The sequence below is a fragment of the Chrysochloris asiatica genome, unplaced genomic scaffold, assembly GCF_000296735.1.
Source record: "Chrysochloris asiatica unplaced genomic scaffold, ChrAsi1.0 scaffold00316, whole genome shotgun sequence".
NCBI classification, from domain to species: Eukaryota; Metazoa; Chordata; class Mammalia; order Afrosoricida; family Chrysochloridae; genus Chrysochloris; species Chrysochloris asiatica.
The window spans coordinates 1,436,053-1,444,441 of NW_006408834.1; positions in this window are offsets into that span (position 1 = coordinate 1,436,053).

Consider the following 8,389-nt stretch of genomic DNA (forward strand, 5'->3'; position numbering starts at 1 on the left):
TTTCTTGTAGAGGTGTTGTAGTTTCCTATATATTTTAGAAATGAGTCCCTTGTCTGATGTGTCATTGCAAAATATTTTTTCCCATGCTGTGGGTTCCCTTTTTACTCTTCTGTGAAGTCTTTTGATGCACATAAGTTTTTAATTTTTAGTATGTTCCACTCATCTATTTTGTCTACTTTTGTTTGTATGGTTTTCAAAATGTTTTGTAGTCTGTGTATTCCCTGAATTAGTGCCCTCATATTTGTCTCTATTTTTTCATTGATGGCCTTCATAATTCTGGTATTTGACCTTGTTTTGACTGATGATAGCGAGCATTTCCACCATCTCTTCCCACAGAAGTAGTCACTTAGATTTCTGAGGTAGTCTTCCTTCTGGTGAAGTCCATGTGTACAGTTCTCTTTTATGTTGTTTAATAAGGTATTTGCTCTTTATAGATGAAGAGATTTGAAGAAATGAAGGCTTACAGATTTAGGGAAATAAGAGACCAATTGCAAGTTAATAGTGAAGCAAGGATTTCAAGCACAATTCTAAAGCCAGGCTGTTTGTCCCCCCCTTCAAAACCATATACATCCATCCATCAGCTCGTCTGTAGTTCAGTTAAACATTATAGTTGGAAGACTTGTTTTGAATTCAGTATGTTGTTGTTAAGTGCCATCAAATTGATTCCTACCCATAGCGACCCTGTATAGGGTTTCCAAGGAGCAGCTGGTGAGCTTGAACCAGTGACCTGAATTCAGTCTACTTGAATGCAAATTGAAATGTGTTCAGATCAAAAATTTTGGCATGTACTGAATAGTGTGCATCCATGACTCCCAAATTTACCTGGAATATGACCAAGCACTATGAAATATTTAATTTTTTTTAAGTAAAACAGAGCCGTACTCAACATCCATCAAACGACATGCAAACTACTAAATTAACATAGTTTGGAGTTTCAGTATTAAATTATACTGAATTCCTTTCATTGCCATCATATCTTTACAAACATAAGTTTTCATTAATTGCTTAGTGAAAAAAAAAAAGTGCCATTCAAAAACCAATGTGAAAGACGTAAAACAGTAGTCATGGTGGTGTCTAGTCTGATATCAGTGGATGCCTACATTCTATTAGTAAGGCTTGTTGTTGTTACGTGCTGTCGAGTCAGTTCCAACCCATAGCGACACTGTATAGGGTTTCTAAAGAGCAACTGGTGAGCTTGAACCACTGACTTTGCAGTTCAAATGACTTTGCAGTCTGACACATTAGCCCACAGCGCCACACCAGGACTCCCTGTAAGGCTTGTAGTTATCTAAAAATTACATGAAATATTATTTATTGCAGTTGCAAGTATTTCTTTTTTAAACATATACTAAGTTGTTAGGAAATGATGTTGGAGGAGAGTACTAAAAGTGCCATGGGCTTCCAAAAGAACCAATAGATCTGTTTTGGAAGAAGTGTAGCCAGAGTACTTCTTAGAGGCCAAGATGGCTAAACTTCGTCTCTCGTACTTTGGACATATTGTCAGGAGGGAATAGTCGCTGGAGAAGGATAGCATGCTTGGTAAGGTGGAGGGTCAGAGAAAAAGAGGAAGACCCCCAACGAGATGGATTAACCAGGTGGCATCACTGATGGCATCAAGTGTGGCAGCGGTAGTGAGGTTGGCCCAGGATCAGACATTGTTTCATTCTGCTGTACATGGGGTCACTATGAGTCAGTTCCGAATCGATGGCACCTGATAACAACAACAACAAGTTGTTAGGAAATAATATATAAGTTATTTGGACTTAAATTATTTACTGTTTGCTATTTCTTTTGGTCATGAACATTGTTGGAGAAAAGAAATCACTGAGAAACTAAAGATGCCATAAACCCAGAAAGTTTAGGAATCTTTGGGACATTTAGCATTTTATACCTCTGCAATAAAGTTCTTGTGATTTGAGTAACAACAGAAATAAATATTTCTGTAATTATGCTTCAAAAGAAATTAAAAAAGGTATTTGCAATGAGTAAGTCATTGGTCTTGCAAAATTCTTTTTTCATTCTCTAATATCATATTTTTCACCAAGGCCATGCTTTCTAAATACAGATCCTTCCTCTTTGTTTCTAACCTTCACATTCCATCAGTAATTATCACAACATCTTTATTGCATGTTTGCTGAATTTCAGTGACTCATAGTGACCTTGTGTAAGGTTTCCAAGGATATACGTCTTTACAGGATCAGAAAGCCTCATCTTTCTCTTTGCAGCTGGTCTTGCAAGGGTTTATTCTACTAAGGCTTATTAAAGTCATCTGTTGTTGTTGTTAAGTGTTATTGAGTTCATACCCTGTATAGGGTTTCCAATGAGCAGCTGGGGAATGTAAACTTCCAATCTTGCAGTTAACAGTGCAGTGCTTATTCTACAGTGCCACTTGTTGTTGTTAGGTGCCATCAAGTGGGCACCGACTCATAGCGACCCTATGCACAGCAACCCTAAGCACAGCAGAATGAAACAATGATTCATCCTGGGCCAACCTTATTACTGTTGCCATACTTGAGTCCATCGATATTGCCACCTGGCCAATCCATCTCTTTGGGGGTCTTCCTCTTTATCTCTGAACCACCATCTTACCTAGGGCTCCTTAAACTCATCTACTGATTTTGCTAAGTGCTGTCAAGCCAGTTCTAACTCATTGCAATCCTATATAGCATTTCCAAGAAGTGGCTGATGAGCTTGGACTGCTGACATTGCGGTTCAAACTGACCTTGTGGCCAAGTGCTTATAATATAGCACCACACCAGGACTCCTAAAGTCATCTAAGGAGATGGAAAAAAAAAAAAAAAAGGAAACACACCCCAGTCTAGGGCTCAAAAATTCATTGCCATCAAGTTGATTCCGACTCAGTGTGACTCTATAGGGCAGAGTAGATATGTTCCATACGGTTTTCAATGCTGGAATCTTTGTGTAGCAGAAAGTTACATCTTTTGTCCTTGGAGTAGCAGGTGGGTGTGAATTGCCAGTGCTCAACCCCCCTACACCACCAGCTCTTAGACCAGGACTGACCCCACTAATTTACTCAGATTTTACAGAGTTGAGGCACAGTCTCCCTCCTCTACTCTCTCCCTCCTGTTAGTTCCCCAGTTGCTTTAATTTGTGTAGTCAGGGTTTTGAATCACTGGTTGAGCAGAGAGGAGAGAGCAAAGCATTTGAAGGTGTAGGGGAGTTTAAACATTGGAATGGAAATTGTAAGAGAACACGGTGATAAGGGAGGAGAGAAGAATCAGAAGCACAATGTGGATGAGATGTCTGAGGAATATAAGAGTGGTTCCTGAAGGTGGGACATGTCATCCCGTCACTGGACTTCAGGTCCAGGAAATGAAGAGACAAAGACTTTGATGTAAACTTGTGTCTGCACTGTAGACTAAGTTCAATGTTGCTGAAAAGTTCGTTCAGTACATGGCAGAAGAACAGATCTTGGGTGGTACCATGTTGGTGTCCTCTGCTTATGGAATTATATATTTGGATGAACAGCTTAGCTTCAAGTTGTCTTATATTTCCATATTTGAATGGAATAAAACAATCAATCAAGCAAGCAAACAATCAAACTTGCTATGTTGCTCTTTCCTGATTTGTTGACAATTCGCCTGCTAAGATCTCTTTGACTGTATTTTGTCTCCTCACATTAGATTCCCAGTGCTTACACTTCTAATGTGATTGGTGCAGAGCTCTCTCCCACCCATTCTAGAATAACCTGTGCCTATCTTGGTTAATTTGAATCCTGGGTCATTATCCTCTGGTGACCCAACAGAGAGTAATTAGATTAGCTTTGTGCAGAATAAGAATGTAATAAAGGAATTAGCCTCGAAAGTAAACAGAATATTGTCAGTCTCTGATGAGGTTCCTGATGAGTCTGAAACTTTTTAGCAGAGAACAGAAAACATATCAGCACAACAAAGAGAAGAAAAATTTTAAGTTTTTTTTTTCTGGTTTGCATTTTAAAAAGTAAACATACTACAATAAAGCATTCATATTTTAAACTTTGAGACCATGTAAACCTGGAAATCTGTAAAATGAAAATATGCAAATACCAAGTAAGGCAGGTCAGTGATACCAGTAACCTTTGTTTAAAATGAGCTAAAAAGCAATTAAAAGCCACTGCCATCAAGTCGGTTCTGACTCATAGCAACCCTCTAAGACAGAGCTGAATTACTCCAAAGGGTTTCTGAGGCTGTAAATCTTTATAGAAGCAGATTGCCTCATCTTTCTCCAAAGGAACAGTTGGTATGCTCGAGCTGCCAACCTTTTGGTGAGCAGCCTAATGCTTAAGCCATTGTGCCACCAGTACTCCTTTGAAAAGCAATTGAAAACAAAAGAGGGGAGTAGTTAATTTTATATTCTAGGAACAGAGGACCCTAGGACCATCAAGAAGGAAGACTATGAGCGGAATATGGCGCTGTGAGTTAATGCACCAGACTGCAAAGCCATTTGAACTGCAAGGTCAGTGGTTCAAGCTTACCAGCTACTCCTCGGAAACCCTACACAGAGTTGCTTTGGGTCGAAGCCGACTCAATGGCATTTAACAACAACAACCAGAGAAACAGTGACACTAGAGACAGAGGCAGAGATGATGGCATAGAGAGATAGTGCATCTGAGGACTCTAGACTCATGGGAAGAGAAAGGTTATGTGCTGACTAGCAGGAGGCTGGTTTGCAAAATGTGTCCTTTGGTTGTTTAAATAATGATATACTCCTGTGTGTGTCTGCGTACATAAAAAAAAGGATTATAATCATTATAATGAAAAAGATGCAATTGGTTGAGTGCTGAGCTGATGTTCTACCATGTATACTCAATTCACAATAAAAGCTTTAAGAAAAATAAACTGAGTAGAGGTAAATACTGCTAACTGATGGTACATGGAAGTCATTGCAGTCATTGTCATGAAACAAAGTATAGATTTGCTTAATATGAAATTGTTATCTGGTCTGTAAACCTTTACTCAATTTACAAGAAAAAGTTAAAAAAAAAAAAAAAAAAGCAATAAAAGATCCTGGTGGACTAGACAGACATGCTACACAAAGACCCTGTACAACAAAGATAAGGTAGACCAAAAGAAATGGACATAGATGATAATCCTGGAACCCTAAGCTTCATAGGAGAAGTTAGAGTTAAGTTGCCAGGCCAACCTAGGATAAGCTGCAGCCTCTAACTGCCCTCTGGTTCTGACAGACAACAACCAGGCCTATAGGAACTCCAGCTAGGGCAGGAGTTGGGTACAGGCCCATCATAGTTCAGGTGTTGGGGAGGGCAATACATAAGAAAGGGAGTGTGAAAGAACATGGTAGTTAGGGGAACACTGAGGCAGGTTTGCATGGGCTAAATGGGACAGAGGTAAATAGTGATGTATGTGCAAAGAAAAAAAAAGCTCACCCTAAATTGAATTGCACAAAAAGCATATAGGGAATTGTGCACACACTTCCATTTTCTAATCACACCCACTGAGAAGCAGTTATGAGCCTAAGAACACACCAACATACAATAATCAATTAAACAAAAACAGAATGACACCACAGTGTCTCAGAGACAACAGACAATTTCAGTTCACATTAAGAAACAAGATAGGGGGACTCAAACAATTATGCAAGATATAGAGCCTGAAAACATTCGTTCCTGAGAAAGAGAAGGCAATGGAACTACCTGAGAAAGAATTCAGAAGAAAAGTCAAGGAAAGCAAGGAAAACACAGAAAAAACTTAAGAAGAATTCGGGAAAACACTACAAACACAAACAGGCAAAGTAAAATCAAATTTCAAAAAAATACAAAACCTGCAATTAGAAATCCAGAAGATTAATACTAAGACTTCAGATATAGACAATGCATAGAAAGGACAAAGTTGTATATTTGAATCAATGAAAGCCCAAATAGTGACCTTAAAGATAGCTCTCTTAATTAATATGTGAAAACAATCTGAGAAAAGAAGGAAAAAATCCTAAGAAAGCCTAAGATTTATGTGGGACACTATGAAGAGAAAAACTTGTGGGTGATTGGAATTCCAGAACAGGAAGAGACAATAAAAAGCATGGAGAAACTTATCAGAGTTGTTGGAAGAAAACTTCCTTAACATCATGAAAGACGAGAAGATAGGCATTCAAGTAGCTGAATGACAATGGTGAATAATTGTTATCAGGACTGACTGTGAGGGTTGGAAATGTAAAGGTAGACATTTTGTAGCAAAAGGAGGGGAGTAATTGACTACGCAGTCCAGGAGCTGAGGTCCCTGGAACCATCAAGGGAGAAGAGCGGAGTGTGAGAGCCTACCCAGAGAAGCAGTGACGCCAGAGATGGAGGCAGAGACGACGTAGAGAGTTGGAGTGGCTGGAGACTCTAGACCCAGAGAGGGAGAGGGGCTATGGGCTGATGACTGGGGGGCAGGCTTGCAGGGTATACCCTTAGGTATACCCATGATGATGCATGGAGGGGATTGTAACCATGGCAATGAAACGATAAACGATACAATGAATGTAAACCCAATGTTTTCTCATGTAAACTATCACATGATTCACAAACATTAAAAAAAAAAAGAAAAACAAATAAGTTGAATGAACCCCAAAGAGGATAGACCCAAAAGAAAATCACCAAGACATATCATAATCAGATTTTCCAAAATGAAAGACAAAGAAATAATCTTGAGAGTAGCTCATGAAAAATGAAATTTTACCTACCAAACAGAACAAGTAAGATCAAGTTCTGATTATTTAGCAGAAACCATGCATGCAGAAAGGCAATGAGAAGACATATACAAAACTATGAAAGAAAAACTTACCAACCAAGAATTATATACCCAGCAAAACTATCCCTCAAATATGATGGTGAAATTAAAATATTTCCAGATAAACAAATTAAGAATTTTGTAATAACCAGTCCTACTTTATAAAATACTACAGCATGTTCTTTCAACTGAGACCCAGAAACAGCAGAGAGCAACCCGAACTTAGCATACAGGACAACATGCTGTTCAGATATAGAAGTATTTAAAGTGAAACAAACCTACATGACTGAAAATAGAGAATCAGAGATAACAATTTATAAGAAAGAAAACTACAAAGCAAAAAGAAGGAAAAGTGTAGATGCAGAACTTCTAAATGACAAGATAGTTAAGTAGATTTCAAGATAAAACAGACTTTTAAACTGGGGAAGAAATGAACAAATTATAGGGTAACCAAAGAAAATTAATATATCTCACATCAAAATAAAAAAGGAAAATCAGAAAGATTTTGCAAACATTAAGATAATAGTAATTTAAAAAATTAAGATAAAACCCACAAACAAAATGAACTCACACAAAAATATGTGGAATAAAGGAACCAGCTGTACCAGAAAAAACACACACACAGAGTAAAATGACAGGAATTAATTTATACCTATCGATAATTATACCAAATATAAATGCATTAAATATACCAATCAAGAGACAGAGAGTAGAAGAATGGATAAGAAAACAGGATTTTCAATATGTTGTCTACAAGAATCACATGTTAGAAAGACTGTAAAGTCAATGGTTTAAACCCACCAGCTGCTCCACACGAGAAAGAAGAGTCAGTCTGCTCCTGTACATATTTATAGTCTCAGAAACACTGAGTCAGAATCATTTTGATGGCACTGGGTTTCAGGTTTTTGGTGAGTTTACCCATGGAGGAATTGGGTTTTATTTCAGTTTGAAAGACAGATTATATTAAATATATAAATGTTGTTGTTAAGTGCCTTTGAGTCAGTTCTGACTCATAGCAACCTTATGTAGAGTTTCCGAGGAGTGGCTGGTGAGCTTGAACTGCTGACCTTGCAGTTCAAACTTCCCTGGCAGTCCAGTGCATTAACCTTGCAGTGCACACCAGGATTATTGTTGTTGTTGTTAAGTGACTTTGAGTCAGCTCTGATCCATAGCGACCCTGTACAGGGTTTCTGAGGCTGTTAATTTTTACGGCAGCAGAAAGCCTCATCTTTCTCCTGTGGAACAGCTGGTAGTTTCAAACTGCTGACCCTGAGGTTAGCAGCCCAATTTGTAACCACTACGCTACCAGAGCATCTAAGTCACCTGTCCCTGTCTACCCTGTGTACAGAGGGGTTGGCATGGATACTTGATGTGAAGACTTCTTTCCTCTCTGTTGGTATTTAAAGTAACTATCTCCGTGAGTATAGGTCAGGTTCATCAAACTGTAGCAAGTTACCCTTGTTTCCTTGATAAAAAAAACAAATTAAAAAAAAAAAATCTTCTCGTCAAGTTCTGATTATCAAGTCATTGAGGCTAGGTCAAATGGGTACTGTCTGCAAGTTTGGGTGTTCTTGTGCGTCTCCCCTCACTTCATATCATCTGAATGCTTCACTCTCAGCTCTAGCCCTCTGTGACTATGTCCTTGTCCATGGGCTCAAGTGTCC